The 20,961-nt window shown below is 40.8% G+C and overlaps 12 non-coding genes across 12 annotated transcripts; 4 read left to right on the top strand and 8 right to left on the bottom strand.

Annotated features, from left to right (window-relative positions):
- The first annotated feature begins 119 nt into the window (after positions 1–119).
- On the top strand, positions 120–238 carry LOC130658964 (5S ribosomal RNA). The gene has a single exon (XR_008986176.1). It is a non-coding gene; the product is annotated as a 5S ribosomal RNA (ribosomal RNA).
- A 328-nt stretch (positions 239–566) lies between these two features.
- On the bottom strand, positions 567–731 carry LOC130659548 (U1 spliceosomal RNA). Its single transcript, XR_008986752.1, has one exon. It is a non-coding gene; the product is annotated as a U1 spliceosomal RNA (small nuclear RNA).
- A 185-nt stretch (positions 732–916) lies between these two features.
- LOC130660607 (U2 spliceosomal RNA) lies at positions 917–1,108 on the bottom strand. The gene has a single exon (XR_008987805.1). It is a non-coding gene; the product is annotated as a U2 spliceosomal RNA (small nuclear RNA).
- Positions 1,109–4,864: 3,756 nt separating this feature from the next.
- LOC130658952 (5S ribosomal RNA) lies at positions 4,865–4,983 on the top strand. The gene has a single exon (XR_008986164.1). It is a non-coding gene; the product is annotated as a 5S ribosomal RNA (ribosomal RNA).
- Positions 4,984–5,311: 328 nt separating this feature from the next.
- On the bottom strand, positions 5,312–5,476 carry LOC130659547 (U1 spliceosomal RNA). Its single transcript, XR_008986751.1, has one exon. It is a non-coding gene; the product is annotated as a U1 spliceosomal RNA (small nuclear RNA).
- A 185-nt stretch (positions 5,477–5,661) lies between these two features.
- LOC130660605 (U2 spliceosomal RNA) lies at positions 5,662–5,853 on the bottom strand. The gene has a single exon (XR_008987803.1). It is a non-coding gene; the product is annotated as a U2 spliceosomal RNA (small nuclear RNA).
- A 4,863-nt stretch (positions 5,854–10,716) lies between these two features.
- LOC130658940 (5S ribosomal RNA) lies at positions 10,717–10,835 on the top strand. Its single transcript, XR_008986152.1, has one exon. It is a non-coding gene; the product is annotated as a 5S ribosomal RNA (ribosomal RNA).
- Positions 10,836–11,163: 328 nt separating this feature from the next.
- Positions 11,164–11,328, bottom strand: LOC130659545 (U1 spliceosomal RNA). Its single transcript, XR_008986750.1, has one exon. It is a non-coding gene; the product is annotated as a U1 spliceosomal RNA (small nuclear RNA).
- Positions 11,329–11,513: 185 nt separating this feature from the next.
- Positions 11,514–11,705, bottom strand: LOC130660604 (U2 spliceosomal RNA). Its single transcript, XR_008987802.1, has one exon. It is a non-coding gene; the product is annotated as a U2 spliceosomal RNA (small nuclear RNA).
- Positions 11,706–16,568: 4,863 nt separating this feature from the next.
- Positions 16,569–16,687, top strand: LOC130658927 (5S ribosomal RNA). The gene has a single exon (XR_008986140.1). It is a non-coding gene; the product is annotated as a 5S ribosomal RNA (ribosomal RNA).
- A 328-nt stretch (positions 16,688–17,015) lies between these two features.
- Positions 17,016–17,180, bottom strand: LOC130659544 (U1 spliceosomal RNA). Its single transcript, XR_008986749.1, has one exon. It is a non-coding gene; the product is annotated as a U1 spliceosomal RNA (small nuclear RNA).
- Positions 17,181–17,365: 185 nt separating this feature from the next.
- LOC130660603 (U2 spliceosomal RNA) lies at positions 17,366–17,557 on the bottom strand. The gene has a single exon (XR_008987801.1). It is a non-coding gene; the product is annotated as a U2 spliceosomal RNA (small nuclear RNA).
- Between the last annotated feature and the right edge of the window lie 3,404 nt (positions 17,558–20,961).

Raw genomic sequence — 20,961 nt, 5'->3', positions numbered from 1 at the left:
AACCTTAAAGTCTAATAGATAATCCATGCATACGCCTTGTCCTAAGTAACTCAAAGAAATTAAATAAAAAAATTTGATCACAACGTCAAAATAAATTGCACGTATTTGCACCTACTAATGTCTACGGCCATACCACGATGAACACACCCGTTCTCGTCTGATCACGGAAGTTAAGCATCGTCGGGCCGGGATAGTACTTGGATGGGGGACCGCCTGGGAACTCCCGGTGTCGTAGGCTTTTCATTTTCATTTGCTGTGATATATTTCTTGTTATAACAATTAAGGAACGTGGCGGTTGTTGAAAGTGTTTCCTATGACATTTTCCTACGACATTTTCAGGTGATAGTACGAGAAAAAAGAGCTTTCAAATGCATACAAACTCGATCTATTGCCGATCATCCAATAACCCTGACGGAATGGCAAATAAAATAAAATTCCGCCGCCTTCCGAGGACTTATATCGCAATCACGTTTCGTAACAGCCAAGCGAGGTTTTACCTTAGCGTTTAAGTCACCACCGACATTTGGCCGCGCAACTTTTCTAAGCTCATTCATTTTGACTTAAGGAGGGGGCGAGCGCGGACGCAGGCCCCCACTACCAGAAATTGTACGGTCGAGTTACTGACGTTTGCAGTAATCGCAGAGGTCAGCCCAAGCGTAGTGCAATGCAAGAGCCTCACTCTGGAAGAAAACCCTCATTGATCAGTCTTTACTTCCCCGTCAGGTAAGTATGAGTTGGAACTGCACCGTAGCATGAGGGTACCCTTCAAAGTTTGTTAATGCTTGTGGCTTGAGTGTGTTATAAACTGCCGTGTCGCGGGGCATAGGCTGTATTCTCCCCCAGTGTACGCGTTTTGTTCCCGCCGTAGACTATGCAGAGTGCCGTCGGAAAGAGGACTGCTATTATTCTTTTATTGCTTATGTGGGCCGCCATCGGTAATAGTGCAACACCAAGGCAACCCGTGGTCACGGCGTGAATGAATCCACCTCCATGACCCAAGGCCAAAAATCAGATTAATATACTGACCATTCAGAGAATGGCCTACCAGATATTAAACTGATAAGAACAGATACTACACTTGATCTTAGCCATTAGGCCGAGAAGCGATAAAGAACAAGCGTTGCCATGATAGGCATCGTCCACACACCGTAACTGCTTGTGGAGCATGTCACGTTACTGTAAAGCTTACAACTGTCACCGCGTACGGATGGACGGCGACATAGTAAAAATCACGGCTGTTGATTTAGCCGTAGGATGGAGAGCGACTGTAGCGAGTGGATGGTAACTTACATGAATGCTAACAAAGGCGACGATACTAAGTGCGTGATATTACTTTCCAATATGTCTGCGTACATTCCGTTTATCAACGCATTACGCCAGAACGTGCGCGCGCGTTACACAGTAGACCATGCAGCCGAAATGCGACAGTGCGACCCTGCCAGGAGTCGAACCTGGAATCCCCTGATTCGTAGTCAGATGCCTTATCCATTGGGCCACAGGGCCATGCTTATGACTTCGCCCCATCGTCATTTTGGCTTGCGCATTCGTTTTACTTACGACAGAATTCTTCGTGTTTGTAGCCATGAAAGAAAGGGACTTCTGTGAGTGAATTTTTTTACTGTGGTCTAATAAAAAAGTCGAAACGCAGTGCCCAATATATGAATTGCTCCTAATAGCCGGAAACAGGCCGTGTCGATGATGTAGGCCGACATACGCAACGCAAACCAAAGAACGCTTTATGAAAATCCTAACACGAGCGCGGAAGAAGCCCAAATTAACAGACTAGATGTAATGCTGAAGACCTCAAACTCCAGCAGCTTCTCTTGCAGACTATTGCGTCGTACTACAAATAAAAATTAACATGCTTTCGCATAGTCGCGGCACCCAAAACGGACATTATACGATGTACAGAAACACACATTTCTGTTTTCGCGCCAAATCAATTCCCGGGAGTGGTACTTTTACGTCCGCATACTTCGCACCGTCTTAAATTATATCTCATTTACACGGTAATGTTTAGTATACTTCTACTGTGATAACAAGCATCGTTTATCGTTGGATTGTTGTAAGAAAACATTAAAAATGAGTGAAGCAGCTTCTCCAAAGAAAATCGCACCCAAGAAGAAACCTGCTGCAAAGAAGACAGCTGATCACCCTAAATATGTGGACATGATCAAGGCTGCTATCGCTACCCTAAAGGAACGCGGTGGTTCATCTCGCCAAGCTATTACAAAATATATTCATGCAAATTACAAAGTTGCTGAAAACTCAGATCATCATCTGAAAATGGCTCTTAAACGAGGAGTAACATCAGGCGATTTGATTCAAACTAAAGGCACTGGTGCTTCTGGATCATTCAAGCTAGGTCAGGTAAAAAAAGAAAAACCTAAGAAAAAGGCCGCAGCAAAAAAGCCAACGGCAAAGAAGCCTACTGCAAAGAAAAGTACACCAAAAAAGAAGCCAGCAAAGAAGAGCACGCCAAAGAAAGCAGCAAAGAAGCCTGCCACAAAGAAAGCCTCGGCTAAGAAACCAGCAGCTAAGAAACCCACAAAGAAGCCTGTTGCTAAAAAACCTGCAGCAAAGAAGGTCAAAAAGACTCCCAAAAAGGCAGCAAAGAAGACCGCAAAAAAATAATTTGTGTGTATCTGGCTATTACATTAACAAACGGCTATTTTTATAGCCACACATTTACAAAAAAACATTATCTTGGTACAAAGTTAAACTTGTTTAAGTCACTTAAACAGTTAAAAAAGAGTAAATTTAAGATTAGATTCCCTAAGTTTAAGTATTTTCGTTTTTAAATTTCTTATTTTCTTGCTTTTACTTTTCTTGCCCTTCATATTTTTAACATTGTCAAACTTTATGTAGCATAAAATTTTTATGTAGCATAAAATTTAAACAGAAAGCAGGACAAAGTTTGATATAAAAAGCTAGCCGTAATATTTTTTATGGATGTGTGGCTATAAAAATAGCCGTTTTTTGTTTGGTAAGATGCTTAGGCACGTTCCCCACGAATTCTTCTTGCCAACTGGATGTCTTTAGGCATGATTGTAACTCGTTTTGCGTGAATGGCACACAAGTTAGTATCCTCGAACAAGCCAACAAGGTACGCTTCAGAAGCCTCTTGCAGAGCCATAACGGCTGTGCTCTGGAATCGCAGATCTGTTTTGAAGTCCTGAGCAATTTCTCGCACAAGACGCTGGAAAGGCAACTTGCGGATCAAGAGCTCGGTTGACTTCTGGTATCTTCTGATTTCTCTGAGAGCAACTGTACCAGGTCTGTAACGATGTGGTTTTTTCACTCCTCCAGTAGCTGGTGCGCTTTTCCTCGCAGCTTTAGTGGCGAGTTGTTTTCGTGGAGCCTTTCCTCCAGTAGATTTACGTGCAGTTTGCTTTGTACGAGCCATATTTTAAGAAGTCGATGTAGTACGGATACACAAGACGGTCTAAAATGCACTATCGCGCCAAAGTTTTATTTCTCATATTGATTGACAGCTAAGGTTCAAAACAAACCATTTGATTGGTGCTAAGAAAGTAATTTCTGATTGGCTGCATAATGACATTACGCTCATTACTTTAACATTTTTATAAAATCTGTGTTTTTTGGCTACGGGAAAACGGCTGTATCTTCTGATACACAAAAGCTTTTGACTTTTTTTTTTTTTAGTAAGTAGCAGAAGGTTTGGCGAATTCCAACGATGCCAAATTTATTGCCTTACTGAAACATTAAGACCACGAATTTTTAAAAAAACTACAGTTTTACTTAAAAAAATGTACAAAATGTTCGGAACATTTTGTAATGACGCAACTCTATTGGTTAATTAGGGTGTTTCCACGAGCAGTAGGTAATTTTATGGCCTCTTTTTAAAGCTGTCTGAATTCTGTTAACTCAAACGTTGTTTTTGTACTCGTTCTGTACGCAACTATATCAATATGTCTGGACGCGGAAAAGGAGGTAAAGGATTGGGAAAAGGAGGTGCTAAACGTCACCGAAAAATTCTTCGTGATAACATTCAGGGAATCACAAAACCTGCTATTCGGCGTCTTGCTCGACGAGGTGGTGTCAAACGTATCTCTGGCCTTATCTATGAGGAAACCAGAGGTGTACTGAAGGTTTTCTTAGAGAATGTTATTCGTGATGCTGTAACCTACACAGAGCACGCTAAACGCAAGACCGTTACCGCTATGGATGTTGTTTATGCCTTAAAACGAGTAAAGTTTATTTCGTTAACACTTACGTTAAATATTCGTACGTTTTTGTATTAACTTACAAATCAAATCGCAGTTATGTCTGGACGTGGAAAAGGTGGAAAAGCTAAGGCTAAAGCCAAGACAAGATCCTCAAGAGCTGGACTTCAATTTCCAGTCGGTAGAGTGCATAGATTCCTTCGTAGAGGGCACTATGCTAACCGAATTGGATCTGGAGCACCAGTTTACTTAGCAGCCGTCTTGGAATATTTATCTGCTGAGATATTGGAGTTGGCTGGTAACGCAGCAAGAGACAACAAAAAAGCTAGGATTATTCCAAGACATTTACAATTGGCTGTTCGTAATGATGAAGAATTAAACAAACTTTTGAGCGGTGTAACCATTGCAGCTGGTGGTGTTTTGCCAAACATTCAAGCTGTCTTACTCCCAAAGAAGAACGACAAAGGACAGAAGAAGTAAACCGCTACACTCAGAAAACAACGGCTATTTTTATAGCCACACATCTTTAAAAAAACATTGTTTTTTTCACAAAACTATAACCTTAAAGTCTAATAGATAATCCATGCATACGCCTTGTCCTAAGTAACTCAAAGAAATTAAATAAAAAAATTTGATCACAACGTCAAAATAAATTGCACGTATTTGCACCTACTAATGTCTACGGCCATACCACGATGAACACACCCGTTCTCGTCTGATCACGGAAGTTAAGCATCGTCGGGCCGGGATAGTACTTGGATGGGGGACCGCCTGGGAACTCCCGGTGTCGTAGGCTTTTCATTTTCATTTGCTGTGATATATTTCTTGTTATAACAATTAAGGAACGTGGCGGTTGTTGAAAGTGTTTCCTATGACATTTTCCTACGACATTTTCAGGTGATAGTACGAGAAAAAAGAGCTTTCAAATGCATACAAACTCGATCTATTGCCGATCATCCAATAACCCTGACGGAATGGCAAATAAAATAAAATTCCGCCGCCTTCCGAGGACTTATATCGCAATCACGTTTCGTAACAGCCAAGCGAGGTTTTACCTTAGCGTTTAAGTCACCACCGACATTTGGCCGCGCAACTTTTCTAAGCTCATTCATTTTGACTTAAGGAGGGGGCGAGCGCGGACGCAGGCCCCCACTACCAGAAATTGTACGGTCGAGTTACTGACGTTTGCAGTAATCGCAGAGGTCAGCCCAAGCGTAGTGCAATGCAAGAGCCTCACTCTGGAAGAAAACCCTCATTGATCAGTCTTTACTTCCCCGTCAGGTAAGTATGAGTTGGAACTGCACCGTAGCATGAGGGTACCCTTCAAAGTTTGTTAATGCTTGTGGCTTGAGTGTGTTATAAACTGCCGTGTCGCGGGGCATAGGCTGTATTCTCCCCCAGTGTACGCGTTTTGTTCCCGCCGTAGACTATGCAGAGTGCCGTCGGAAAGAGGACTGCTATTATTCTTTTATTGCTTATGTGGGCCGCCATCGGTAATAGTGCAACACCAAGGCAACCCGTGGTCACGGCGTGAATGAATCCACCTCCATGACCCAAGGCCAAAAATCAGATTAATATACTGACCATTCAGAGAATGGCCTACCAGATATTAAACTGATAAGAACAGATACTACACTTGATCTTAGCCATTAGGCCGAGAAGCGATAAAGAACAAGCGTTGCCATGATAGGCATCGTCCACACACCGTAACTGCTTGTGGAGCATGTCACGTTACTGTAAAGCTTACAACTGTCACCGCGTACGGATGGACGGCGACATAGTAAAAATCACGGCTGTTGATTTAGCCGTAGGATGGAGAGCGACTGTAGCGAGTGGATGGTAACTTACATGAATGCTAACAAAGGCGACGATACTAAGTGCGTGATATTACTTTCCAATATGTCTGCGTACATTCCGTTTATCAACGCATTACGCCAGAACGTGCGCGCGCGTTACACAGTAGACCATGCAGCCGAAATGCGACAGTGCGACCCTGCCAGGAGTCGAACCTGGAATCCCCTGATTCGTAGTCAGATGCCTTATCCATTGGGCCACAGGGCCATGCTTATGACTTCGCCCCATCGTCATTTTGGCTTGCGCATTCGTTTTACTTACGACAGAATTCTTCGTGTTTGTAGCCATGAAAGAAAGGGACTTCTGTGAGTGAATTTTTTTACTGTGGTCTAATAAAAAAGTCGAAACGCAGTGCCCAATATATGAATTGCTCCTAATAGCCGGAAACAGGCCGTGTCGATGATGTAGGCCGACATACGCAACGCAAACCAAAGAACGCTTTATGAAAATCCTAACACGAGCGCGGAAGAAGCCCAAATTAACAGACTAGATGTAATGCTGAAGACCTCAAACTCCAGCAGCTTCTCTTGCAGACTATTGCGTCGTACTACAAATAAAAATTAACATGCTTTCGCATAGTCGCGGCACCCAAAACGGACATTATACGATGTACAGAAACACACATTTCTGTTTTCGCGCCAAATCAATTCCCGGGAGTGGTACTTTTACGTCCGCATACTTCGCACCGTCTTAAATTATATCTCATTTACACGGTAATGTTTAGTATACTTCTACTGTGATAACAAGCATCGTTTATCGTTGGATTGTTGTAAGAAAACATTAAAAATGAGTGAAGCAGCTTCTCCAAAGAAAATCGCACCCAAGAAGAAACCTGCTGCAAAGAAGACAGCTGATCACCCTAAATATGTGGACATGATCAAGGCTGCTATCGCTACCCTAAAGGAACGCGGTGGTTCATCTCGCCAAGCTATTACAAAATATATTCATGCAAATTACAAAGTTGCTGAAAACTCAGATCATCATCTGAAAATGGCTCTTAAACGAGGAGTAACATCAGGCGATTTGATTCAAACTAAAGGCACTGGTGCTTCTGGATCATTCAAGCTAGGTCAGGTAAAAAAAGAAAAACCTAAGAAAAAGGCCGCAGCAAAAAAGCCAACGGCAAAGAAGCCTACTGCAAAGAAAAGTACACCAAAAAAGAAGCCAGCAAAGAAGAGCACGCCAAAGAAAGCAGCAAAGAAGCCTGCCACAAAGAAAGCCTCGGCTAAGAAACCAGCAGCTAAGAAACCCACAAAGAAGCCTGTTGCTAAAAAACCTGCAGCAAAGAAGGTCAAAAAGACTCCCAAAAAGGCAGCAAAGAAGACCGCAAAAAAATAATTTGTGTGTATCTGGCTATTACATTAACAAACGGCTATTTTTATAGCCACACATTTACAAAAAAACATTATCTTGGTACAAAGTTAAACTTGTTTAAGTCACTTAAACAGTTAAAAAAGAGTAAATTTAAGATTAGATTCCCTAAGTTTAAGTATTTTCGTTTTTAAATTTCTTATTTTCTTGCTTTTACTTTTCTTGCCCTTCATATTTTTAACATTGTCAAACTTTATGTAGCATAAAATTTTTATGTAGCATAAAATTTAAACAGAAAGCAGGACAAAGTTTGATATAAAAAGCTAGCCGTAATATTTTTTATGGATGTGTGGCTATAAAAATAGCCGTTTTTTGTTTGGTAAGATGCTTAGGCACGTTCCCCACGAATTCTTCTTGCCAACTGGATGTCTTTAGGCATGATTGTAACTCGTTTTGCGTGAATGGCACACAAGTTAGTATCCTCGAACAAGCCAACAAGGTACGCTTCAGAAGCCTCTTGCAGAGCCATAACGGCTGTGCTCTGGAATCGCAGATCTGTTTTGAAGTCCTGAGCAATTTCTCGCACAAGACGCTGGAAAGGCAACTTGCGGATCAAGAGCTCGGTTGACTTCTGGTATCTTCTGATTTCTCTGAGAGCAACTGTACCAGGTCTGTAACGATGTGGTTTTTTCACTCCTCCAGTAGCTGGTGCGCTTTTCCTCGCAGCTTTAGTGGCGAGTTGTTTTCGTGGAGCCTTTCCTCCAGTAGATTTACGTGCAGTTTGCTTTGTACGAGCCATATTTTAAGAAGTCGATGTAGTACGGATACACAAGACGGTCTAAAATGCACTATCGCGCCAAAGTTTTATTTCTCATATTGATTGACAGCTAAGGTTCAAAACAAACCATTTGATTGGTGCTAAGAAAGTAATTTCTGATTGGCTGCATAATGACATTACGCTCATTACTTTAACATTTTTATAAAATCTGTGTTTTTTGGCTACGGGAAAACGGCTGTATCTTCTGATACACAAAAGCTTTTGACTTTTTTTTTTTTTAGTAAGTAGCAGAAGGTTTGGCGAATTCCAACGATGCCAAATTTATTGCCTTACTGAAACATTAAGACCACGAATTTTTAAAAAAACTACAGTTTTACTTAAAAAAATGTACAAAATGTTCGGAACATTTTGTAATGACGCAACTCTATTGGTTAATTAGGGTGTTTCCACGAGCAGTAGGTAATTTTATGGCCTCTTTTTAAAGCTGTCTGAATTCTGTTAACTCAAACGTTGTTTTTGTACTCGTTCTGTACGCAACTATATCAATATGTCTGGACGCGGAAAAGGAGGTAAAGGATTGGGAAAAGGAGGTGCTAAACGTCACCGAAAAATTCTTCGTGATAACATTCAGGGAATCACAAAACCTGCTATTCGGCGTCTTGCTCGACGAGGTGGTGTCAAACGTATCTCTGGCCTTATCTATGAGGAAACCAGAGGTGTACTGAAGGTTTTCTTAGAGAATGTTATTCGTGATGCTGTAACCTACACAGAGCACGCTAAACGCAAGACCGTTACCGCTATGGATGTTGTTTATGCCTTAAAACGTCAAGGAAGAACTCTTTACGGATTCGGAGGTTAAGCGTTGTCATTGCTCAACAAAAACGGCTATTTTTATAGCCACAAATCTTTTAAAACATTACTTTGTGCACGCTTCCAAATTACACAATGTGTAAAGTCTTGTCACAGTTACATTTATTGCTATACGATACTATGTCATATATGACACAAAAAAAATTTAGAAATACTTTGTAGGGTTAATTTGCCTGGGAGTGTTTCCGTGAAAAGCTGGGTTAAGTTAAATGTAAGCAATAACATGGATCAATGTACTTGTCTTTTCTGCAAGTACAGCTAATAATACGTATGAAAAGTGAAGCTAATCCACACACACATGGGGAAGTATTTTAAATGTAGGCTAGTGTTCTTAAGCACATTATTTAGAAGTTTTATTAACTTCGGTTAACTTGTAGTGACGCCAAGTAAATGTTTTTTTAAAGATGTGTGGTCTTAAAAAAGACCGTTTGTGTTTGGTAGACGTTGGTTTACTTGCTGCTTGTGTATTTTGTGACGGCTTTTGTTCCTTCACTGACTGCGTGTTTTGCAAGTTCTCCAGGCAAGAGAAGACGTACTGCGGTTTGAATTTCACGAGAAGAGATGGTCGACTTTTTGTTTTGAAGAGCCAAACGCGAAGCTTCGGAAGCAATGCGCTCAAAGATGTCGTTGACAAATGAGTTCATGATGCTCATAGCTTTGCTTGAAACTCCGACATCTGGGTGAACTTGTTTCAAAACATTGTAGATGTAAATAGCATAACTTTCCTTTCTCTTTCTCTTGCGTTTCTTTTCACCAGTTCCACCAATCTTTCCTCCTTTTTTGCCGGCTCTTTTTTCACCTTTCTTGGCTACTTTAGGTGCCTGTTTTCCTCCTTTAGCTGCTGCGTCAGACATGGTTAAAAATTTTTGCTACTTAACTTGTAAATAAGCATTAAACTGCAAGTCAAAACTTTTTGTTTATAAGTAAAAAAATCGGATCGAATTCGATCCGAAAACGCCGATACGCAATTTAATTGGTTAAAAAAAAAATCTTTTGTTTAATACTTAATTATGATTGGTTAAAAAAACATGATTTCGATCCTATTTTTATGATGAAAAAACGAGTAAAGTTTATTTCGTTAACACTTACGTTAAATATTCGTACGTTTTTGTATTAACTTACAAATCAAATCGCAGTTATGTCTGGACGTGGAAAAGGTGGAAAAGCTAAGGCTAAAGCCAAGACAAGATCCTCAAGAGCTGGACTTCAATTTCCAGTCGGTAGAGTGCATAGATTCCTTCGTAGAGGGCACTATGCTAACCGAATTGGATCTGGAGCACCAGTTTACTTAGCAGCCGTCTTGGAATATTTATCTGCTGAGATATTGGAGTTGGCTGGTAACGCAGCAAGAGACAACAAAAAAGCTAGGATTATTCCAAGACATTTACAATTGGCTGTTCGTAATGATGAAGAATTAAACAAACTTTTGAGCGGTGTAACCATTGCAGCTGGTGGTGTTTTGCCAAACATTCAAGCTGTCTTACTCCCAAAGAAGAACGACAAAGGACAGAAGAAGTAAACCGCTACACTCAGAAAACAACGGCTATTTTTATAGCCACACATCTTTAAAAAAACATTGTTTTTTTCACAAAACTATAACCTTAAAGTCTAATAGATAATCCATGCATACGCCTTGTCCTAAGTAACTCAAAGAAATTAAATAAAAAAATTTGATCACAACGTCAAAATAAATTGCACGTATTTGCACCTACTAATGTCTACGGCCATACCACGATGAACACACCCGTTCTCGTCTGATCACGGAAGTTAAGCATCGTCGGGCCGGGATAGTACTTGGATGGGGGACCGCCTGGGAACTCCCGGTGTCGTAGGCTTTTCATTTTCATTTGCTGTGATATATTTCTTGTTATAACAATTAAGGAACGTGGCGGTTGTTGAAAGTGTTTCCTATGACATTTTCCTACGACATTTTCAGGTGATAGTACGAGAAAAAAGAGCTTTCAAATGCATACAAACTCGATCTATTGCCGATCATCCAATAACCCTGACGGAATGGCAAATAAAATAAAATTCCGCCGCCTTCCGAGGACTTATATCGCAATCACGTTTCGTAACAGCCAAGCGAGGTTTTACCTTAGCGTTTAAGTCACCACCGACATTTGGCCGCGCAACTTTTCTAAGCTCATTCATTTTGACTTAAGGAGGGGGCGAGCGCGGACGCAGGCCCCCACTACCAGAAATTGTACGGTCGAGTTACTGACGTTTGCAGTAATCGCAGAGGTCAGCCCAAGCGTAGTGCAATGCAAGAGCCTCACTCTGGAAGAAAACCCTCATTGATCAGTCTTTACTTCCCCGTCAGGTAAGTATGAGTTGGAACTGCACCGTAGCATGAGGGTACCCTTCAAAGTTTGTTAATGCTTGTGGCTTGAGTGTGTTATAAACTGCCGTGTCGCGGGGCATAGGCTGTATTCTCCCCCAGTGTACGCGTTTTGTTCCCGCCGTAGACTATGCAGAGTGCCGTCGGAAAGAGGACTGCTATTATTCTTTTATTGCTTATGTGGGCCGCCATCGGTAATAGTGCAACACCAAGGCAACCCGTGGTCACGGCGTGAATGAATCCACCTCCATGACCCAAGGCCAAAAATCAGATTAATATACTGACCATTCAGAGAATGGCCTACCAGATATTAAACTGATAAGAACAGATACTACACTTGATCTTAGCCATTAGGCCGAGAAGCGATAAAGAACAAGCGTTGCCATGATAGGCATCGTCCACACACCGTAACTGCTTGTGGAGCATGTCACGTTACTGTAAAGCTTACAACTGTCACCGCGTACGGATGGACGGCGACATAGTAAAAATCACGGCTGTTGATTTAGCCGTAGGATGGAGAGCGACTGTAGCGAGTGGATGGTAACTTACATGAATGCTAACAAAGGCGACGATACTAAGTGCGTGATATTACTTTCCAATATGTCTGCGTACATTCCGTTTATCAACGCATTACGCCAGAACGTGCGCGCGCGTTACACAGTAGACCATGCAGCCGAAATGCGACAGTGCGACCCTGCCAGGAGTCGAACCTGGAATCCCCTGATTCGTAGTCAGATGCCTTATCCATTGGGCCACAGGGCCATGCTTATGACTTCGCCCCATCGTCATTTTGGCTTGCGCATTCGTTTTACTTACGACAGAATTCTTCGTGTTTGTAGCCATGAAAGAAAGGGACTTCTGTGAGTGAATTTTTTTACTGTGGTCTAATAAAAAAGTCGAAACGCAGTGCCCAATATATGAATTGCTCCTAATAGCCGGAAACAGGCCGTGTCGATGATGTAGGCCGACATACGCAACGCAAACCAAAGAACGCTTTATGAAAATCCTAACACGAGCGCGGAAGAAGCCCAAATTAACAGACTAGATGTAATGCTGAAGACCTCAAACTCCAGCAGCTTCTCTTGCAGACTATTGCGTCGTACTACAAATAAAAATTAACATGCTTTCGCATAGTCGCGGCACCCAAAACGGACATTATACGATGTACAGAAACACACATTTCTGTTTTCGCGCCAAATCAATTCCCGGGAGTGGTACTTTTACGTCCGCATACTTCGCACCGTCTTAAATTATATCTCATTTACACGGTAATGTTTAGTATACTTCTACTGTGATAACAAGCATCGTTTATCGTTGGATTGTTGTAAGAAAACATTAAAAATGAGTGAAGCAGCTTCTCCAAAGAAAATCGCACCCAAGAAGAAACCTGCTGCAAAGAAGACAGCTGATCACCCTAAATATGTGGACATGATCAAGGCTGCTATCGCTACCCTAAAGGAACGCGGTGGTTCATCTCGCCAAGCTATTACAAAATATATTCATGCAAATTACAAAGTTGCTGAAAACTCAGATCATCATCTGAAAATGGCTCTTAAACGAGGAGTAACATCAGGCGATTTGATTCAAACTAAAGGCACTGGTGCTTCTGGATCATTCAAGCTAGGTCAGGTAAAAAAAGAAAAACCTAAGAAAAAGGCCGCAGCAAAAAAGCCAACGGCAAAGAAGCCTACTGCAAAGAAAAGTACACCAAAAAAGAAGCCAGCAAAGAAGAGCACGCCAAAGAAAGCAGCAAAGAAGCCTGCCACAAAGAAAGCCTCGGCTAAGAAACCAGCAGCTAAGAAACCCACAAAGAAGCCTGTTGCTAAAAAACCTGCAGCAAAGAAGGTCAAAAAGACTCCCAAAAAGGCAGCAAAGAAGACCGCAAAAAAATAATTTGTGTGTATCTGGCTATTACATTAACAAACGGCTATTTTTATAGCCACACATTTACAAAAAAACATTATCTTGGTACAAAGTTAAACTTGTTTAAGTCACTTAAACAGTTAAAAAAGAGTAAATTTAAGATTAGATTCCCTAAGTTTAAGTATTTTCGTTTTTAAATTTCTTATTTTCTTGCTTTTACTTTTCTTGCCCTTCATATTTTTAACATTGTCAAACTTTATGTAGCATAAAATTTTTATGTAGCATAAAATTTAAACAGAAAGCAGGACAAAGTTTGATATAAAAAGCTAGCCGTAATATTTTTTATGGATGTGTGGCTATAAAAATAGCCGTTTTTTGTTTGGTAAGATGCTTAGGCACGTTCCCCACGAATTCTTCTTGCCAACTGGATGTCTTTAGGCATGATTGTAACTCGTTTTGCGTGAATGGCACACAAGTTAGTATCCTCGAACAAGCCAACAAGGTACGCTTCAGAAGCCTCTTGCAGAGCCATAACGGCTGTGCTCTGGAATCGCAGATCTGTTTTGAAGTCCTGAGCAATTTCTCGCACAAGACGCTGGAAAGGCAACTTGCGGATCAAGAGCTCGGTTGACTTCTGGTATCTTCTGATTTCTCTGAGAGCAACTGTACCAGGTCTGTAACGATGTGGTTTTTTCACTCCTCCAGTAGCTGGTGCGCTTTTCCTCGCAGCTTTAGTGGCGAGTTGTTTTCGTGGAGCCTTTCCTCCAGTAGATTTACGTGCAGTTTGCTTTGTACGAGCCATATTTTAAGAAGTCGATGTAGTACGGATACACAAGACGGTCTAAAATGCACTATCGCGCCAAAGTTTTATTTCTCATATTGATTGACAGCTAAGGTTCAAAACAAACCATTTGATTGGTGCTAAGAAAGTAATTTCTGATTGGCTGCATAATGACATTACGCTCATTACTTTAACATTTTTATAAAATCTGTGTTTTTTGGCTACGGGAAAACGGCTGTATCTTCTGATACACAAAAGCTTTTGACTTTTTTTTTTTTTAGTAAGTAGCAGAAGGTTTGGCGAATTCCAACGATGCCAAATTTATTGCCTTACTGAAACATTAAGACCACGAATTTTTAAAAAAACTACAGTTTTACTTAAAAAAATGTACAAAATGTTCGGAACATTTTGTAATGACGCAACTCTATTGGTTAATTAGGGTGTTTCCACGAGCAGTAGGTAATTTTATGGCCTCTTTTTAAAGCTGTCTGAATTCTGTTAACTCAAACGTTGTTTTTGTACTCGTTCTGTACGCAACTATATCAATATGTCTGGACGCGGAAAAGGAGGTAAAGGATTGGGAAAAGGAGGTGCTAAACGTCACCGAAAAATTCTTCGTGATAACATTCAGGGAATCACAAAACCTGCTATTCGGCGTCTTGCTCGACGAGGTGGTGTCAAACGTATCTCTGGCCTTATCTATGAGGAAACCAGAGGTGTACTGAAGGTTTTCTTAGAGAATGTTATTCGTGATGCTGTAACCTACACAGAGCACGCTAAACGCAAGACCGTTACCGCTATGGATGTTGTTTATGCCTTAAAACGTCAAGGAAGAACTCTTTACGGATTCGGAGGTTAAGCGTTGTCATTGCTCAACAAAAACGGCTATTTTTATAGCCACAAATCTTTTAAAACATTACTTTGTGCACGCTTCCAAATTACACAATGTGTAAAGTCTTGTCACAGTTACATTTATTGCTATACGATACTATGTCATATATGACACAAAAAAAATTTAGAAATACTTTGTAGGGTTAATTTGCCTGGGAGTGTTTCCGTGAAAAGCTGGGTTAAGTTAAATGTAAGCAATAACATGGATCAATGTACTTGTCTTTTCTGCAAGTACAGCTAATAATACGTATGAAAAGTGAAGCTAATCCACACACACATGGGGAAGTATTTTAAATGTAGGCTAGTGTTCTTAAGCACATTATTTAGAAGTTTTATTAACTTCGGTTAACTTGTAGTGACGCCAAGTAAATGTTTTTTTAAAGATGTGTGGTCTTAAAAAAGACCGTTTGTGTTTGGTAGACGTTGGTTTACTTGCTGCTTGTGTATTTTGTGACGGCTTTTGTTCCTTCACTGACTGCGTGTTTTGCAAGTTCTCCAGGCAAGAGAAGACGTACTGCGGTTTGAATTTCACGAGAAGAGATGGTCGACTTTTTGTTTTGAAGAGCCAAACGCGAAGCTTCGGAAGCAATGCGCTCAAAGATGTCGTTGACAAATGAGTTCATGATGCTCATAGCTTTGCTTGAAACTCCGACATCTGGGTGAACTTGTTTCAAAACATTGTAGATGTAAATAGCATAACTTTCCTTTCTCTTTCTCTTGCGTTTCTTTTCACCAGTTCCACCAATCTTTCCTCCTTTTTTGCCGGCTCTTTTTTCACCTTTCTTGGCTACTTTAGGTGCCTGTTTTCCTCCTTTAGCTGCTGCGTCAGACATGGTTAAAAATTTTTGCTACTTAACTTGTAAATAAGCATTAAACTGCAAGTCAAAACTTTTTGTTTATAAGTAAAAAAATCGGATCGAATTCGATCCGAAAACGCCGATACGCAATTTAATTGGTTAAAAAAAAAATCTTTTGTTTAATACTTAATTATGATTGGTTAAAAAAACATGATTTCGATCCTATTTTTATGATGAAAAAACGAGTAAAGTTTATTTCGTTAACACTTACGTTAAATATTCGTACGTTTTTGTATTAACTTACAAATCAAATCGCAGTTATGTCTGGACGTGGAAAAGGTGGAAAAGCTAAGGCTAAAGCCAAGACAAGATCCTCAAGAGCTGGACTTCAATTTCCAGTCGGTAGAGTGCATAGATTCCTTCGTAGAGGGCACTATGCTAACCGAATTGGATCTGGAGCACCAGTTTACTTAGCAGCCGTCTTGGAATATTTATCTGCTGAGATATTGGAGTTGGCTGGTAACGCAGCAAGAGACAACAAAAAAGCTAGGATTATTCCAAGACATTTACAATTGGCTGTTCGTAATGATGAAGAATTAAACAAACTTTTGAGCGGTGTAACCATTGCAGCTGGTGGTGTTTTGCCAAACATTCAAGCTGTCTTACTCCCAAAGAAGAACGACAAAGGACAGAAGAAGTAAACCGCTACACTCAGAAAACAACGGCTATTTTTATAGCCACACATCTTTAAAAAAACATTGTTTTTTTCACAAAACTATAACCTTAAAGTCTAATAGATAATCCATGCATACGCCTTGTCCTAAGTAACTCAAAGAAATTAAATAAAAAAATTTGATCACAACGTCAAAATAAATTGCACGTATTTGCACCTACTAATGTCTACGGCCATACCACGATGAACACACCCGTTCTCGTCTGATCACGGAAGTTAAGCATCGTCGGGCCGGGATAGTACTTGGATGGGGGACCGCCTGGGAACTCCCGGTGTCGTAGGCTTTTCATTTTCATTTGCTGTGATATATTTCTTGTTATAACAATTAAGGAACGTGGCGGTTGTTGAAAGTGTTTCCTATGACATTTTCCTACGACATTTTCAGGTGATAGTACGAGAAAAAAGAGCTTTCAAATGCATACAAACTCGATCTATTGCCGATCATCCAATAACCCTGACGGAATGGCAAATAAAATAAAATTCCGCCGCCTTCCGAGGACTTATATCGCAATCACGTTTCGTAACAGCCAAGCGAGGTTTTACCTTAGCGTTTAAGTCACCACCGACATTTGGCCGCGCAACTTTTCTAAGCTCATTCATTTTGACTTAAGGAGGGGGCGAGCGCGGACGCAGGCCCCCACTACCAGAAATTGTACGGTCGAGTTACTGACGTTTGCAGTAATCGCAGAGGTCAGCCCAAGCGTAGTGCAATGCAAGAGCCTCACTCTGGAAGAAAACCCTCATTGATCAGTCTTTACTTCCCCGTCAGGTAAGTATGAGTTGGAACTGCACCGTAGCATGAGGGTACCCTTCAAAGTTTGTTAATGCTTGTGGCTTGAGTGTGTTATAAACTGCCGTGTCGCGGGGCATAGGCTGTATTCTCCCCCAGTGTACGCGTTTTGTTCCCGCCGTAGACTATGCAGAGTGCCGTCGGAAAGAGGACTGCTATTATTCTTTTATTGCTTATGTGGGCCGCCATCGGTAATAGTGCAACACCAAGGCAACCCGTGGTCACGGCGTGAATGAATCCACCTCCATGACCCAAGGCCAAAAATCAGATTAATATACTGACCATTCAGAGAATGGCCTACCAGATATTAAACTGATAAGAACAGATACTACACTTGATCTTAGCCATTAGGCCGAGAAGCGATAAAGAACAAGCGTTGCCATGATAGGCATCGTCCACACACCGTAACTGCTTGTGGAGCATGTCACGTTACTGTAAAGCTTACAACTGTCACCGCGTACGGATGGACGGCGACATAGTAAAAATCACGGCTGTTGATTTAGCCGTAGGATGGAGAGCGACTGTAGCGAGTGGATGGTAACTTACATGAATGCTAACAAAGGCGACGATACTAAGTGCGTGATATTACTTTCCAATATGTCTGCGTACATTCCGTTTATCAACGCATTACGCCAGAACGTGCGCGCGCGTTACACAGTAGACCATGCAGCCGAAATGCGACAGTGCGACCCTGCCAGGAGTCGAACCTGGAATCCCCTGATTCGTAGTCAGATGCCTTATCCATTGGGCCACAGGGCCATGCTTATGACTTCGCCCCATCGTCATTTTGGCTTGCGCATTCGTTTTACTTACGACAGAATTCTTCGTGTTTGTAGCCATGAAAGAAAGGGACTTCTGTGAGTGAATTTTTTTACTGTGGTCTAATAAAAAAGTCGAAACGCAGTGCCCAATATATGAATTGCTCCTAATAGCCGGAAACAGGCCGTGTCGATGATGTAGGCCGACATACGCAACGCAAACCAAAGAACGCTTTATGAAAATCCTAACACGAGCGCGGAAGAAGCCCAAATTAACAGACTAGATGTAATGCTGAAGACCTCAAACTCCAGCAGCTTCTCTTGCAGACTATTGCGTCGTACTACAAATAAAAATTAACATGCTTTCGCATAGTCGCGGCACCCAAAACGGACATTATACGATGTACAGAAACACACATTTCTGTTTTCGCGCCAAATCAATTCCCGGGAGTGGTACTTTTACGTCCGCATACTTCGCACCGTCTTAAATTATATCTCATTTACACGGTAATGTTTAGTATACTTCTACTGTGATAACAAGCATCGTTTATCGTTGGATTGTTGTAAGAAAACATTAAAAATGAGTGAAGCAGCTTCTCCAAAGAAAATCGCACCCAAGAAGAAACCTGCTGCAAAGAAGACAGCTGATCACCCTAAATATGTGGACATGATCAAGGCTGCTATCGCTACCCTAAAGGAACGCGGTGGTTCATCTCGCCAAGCTATTACAAAATATATTCATGCAAATTACAAAGTTGCTGAAAACTCAGATCATCATCTGAAAATGGCTCTTAAACGAGGAGTAACATCAGGCGATTTGATTCAAACTAAAGGCACTGGTGCTTCTGGATCATTCAAGCTAGGTCAGGTAAAAAAAGAAAAACCTAAGAAAAAGGCCGCAGCAAAAAAGCCAACGGCAAAGAAGCCTACTGCAAAGAAAAGTACACCAAAAAAGAAGCCAGCAAAGAAGAGCACGCCAAAGAAAGCAGCAAAGAAGCCTGCCACAAAGAAAGCCTCGGCTAAGAAACCAGCAGCTAAGAAACCCACAAAGAAGCCTGTTGCTAAAAAACCTGCAGCAAAGAAGGTCAAAAAGACTCCCAAAAAGGCAGCAAAGAAGACCGCAAAAAAATAATTTGTGTGTATCTGGCTATTACATTAACAAACGGCTATTTTTATAGCCACACATTTACAAAAAAACATTATCTTGGTACAAAGTTAAACTTGTTTAAGTCACTTAAACAGTTAAAAAAGAGTAAATTTAAGATTAGATTCCCTAAGTTTAAGTATTTTCGTTTTTAAATTTCTTATTTTCTTGCTTTTACTTTTCTTGCCCTTCATATTTTTAACATTGTCAAACTTTATGTAGCATAAAATTTTTATGTAGCATAAAATTTAAACAGAAAGCAGGACAAAGTTTGATATAAAAAGCTAGCCGTAATATTTTTTATGGATGTGTGGCTATAAAAATAGCCGTTTTTTGTTTGGTAAGATGCTTAGGCACGTTCCCCACGAATTCTTCTTGCCAACTGGATGTCTTTAGGCATGATTGTAACTCGTTTTGCGTGAATGGCACACAAGTTAGTATCCTCGAACAAGCCAACAAGGTACGCTTCAGAAGCCTCTTGCAGAGCCATAACGGCTGTGCTCTGGAATCGCAGATCTGTTTTGAAGTCCTGAGCAATTTCTCGCACAAGACGCTGGAAAGGCAACTTGCGGATCAAGAGCTCGGTTGACTTCTGGTATCTTCTGATTTCTCTGAGAGCAACTGTACCAGGTCTGTAACGATGTGGTTTTTTCACTCCTCCAGTAGCTGGTGCGCTTTTCCTCGCAGCTTTAGTGGCGAGTTGTTTTCGTGGAGCCTTTCCTCCAGTAGATTTACGTGCAGTTTGCTTTGTACGAGCCATATTTTAAGAAGTCGATGTAGTACGGATACACAAGACGGTCTAAAATGCACTATCGCGCCAAAGTTTTATTTCTCATATTGATTGACAGCTAAGGTTCAAAACAAACCATTTGATTGGTGCTAAGAAAGTAATTTCTGATTGGCTGCATAATGACATTACGCTCATTACTTTAACATTTTTATAAAATCTGTGTTTTTTGGCTACGGGAAAACGGCTGTATCTTCTGATACACAAAAGCTTTTGACTTTTTTTTTTTTTAGTAAGTAGCAGAAGGTTTGGCGAATTCCAACGATGCCAAAATTTATTGCCTTACTGAAACATTAAGACCACGAATTTTTAAAAAAACTACAGTTTTACTTAAAAAAATGTACAAAATGTTCGGAACATTTTGTAATGACGCAACTCTATTGGTTAATTAGGGTGTTTCCACGAGCAGTAGGTAATTTTATGGCCTCTTTTTAAAGCTGTCTGAATTCTGTTAACTCAAACGTTGTTTTTGTACTCGTTCTGTACGCAACTATATCAATATGTCTGGACGCGGAAAAGGAGGTAAAGGATTGGGAAAAGGAGGTGCTAAACGTCACCGAAAAATTCTTCGTGATAACATTCAGGGAATCACAAAACCTGCTATTCGGCGTCTTGCTCGACGAGGTGGTGTCAAACGTATCTCTGGCCTTATCTATGAGGAAACCAGAGGTGTACTGAAGGTTTTCTTAGAGAATGTTATTCGTGATGCTGTAACCTACACAGAGCACGCTAAACGCAAGACCGTTACCGCTATGGATGTTGTTTATGCCTTAAAACGTCAAGGAAGAACTCTTTACGGATTCGGAGGTTAAGCGTTGTCATTGCTCAACAAAAACGGCTATTTTTATAGCCACAAATCTTTTAAAACATTACTTTGTGCACGCTTCCAAATTACACAATGTGTAAAGTCTTGTCACAGTTACATTTATTGCTATACGATACTATGTCATATATGACACAAAAAAAATTTAGAAATACTTTGTAGGGTTAATTTGCCTGGGAGTGTTTCCGTGAAAAGCTGGGTTAAGTTAAATGTAAGCAATAACATGGATCAATGTACTTGTCTTTTCTGCAAGTAC

Source organism: Hydractinia symbiolongicarpus, chromosome 9 (genome assembly GCF_029227915.1).
Source record: "Hydractinia symbiolongicarpus strain clone_291-10 chromosome 9, HSymV2.1, whole genome shotgun sequence".
Lineage (NCBI taxonomy): Eukaryota > Metazoa > Cnidaria > Hydrozoa > Anthoathecata > Hydractiniidae > Hydractinia > Hydractinia symbiolongicarpus.
Note: the sequence above shows the minus strand (reverse complement) of the source record. Positions and strands in the feature narration are given on the sequence as shown.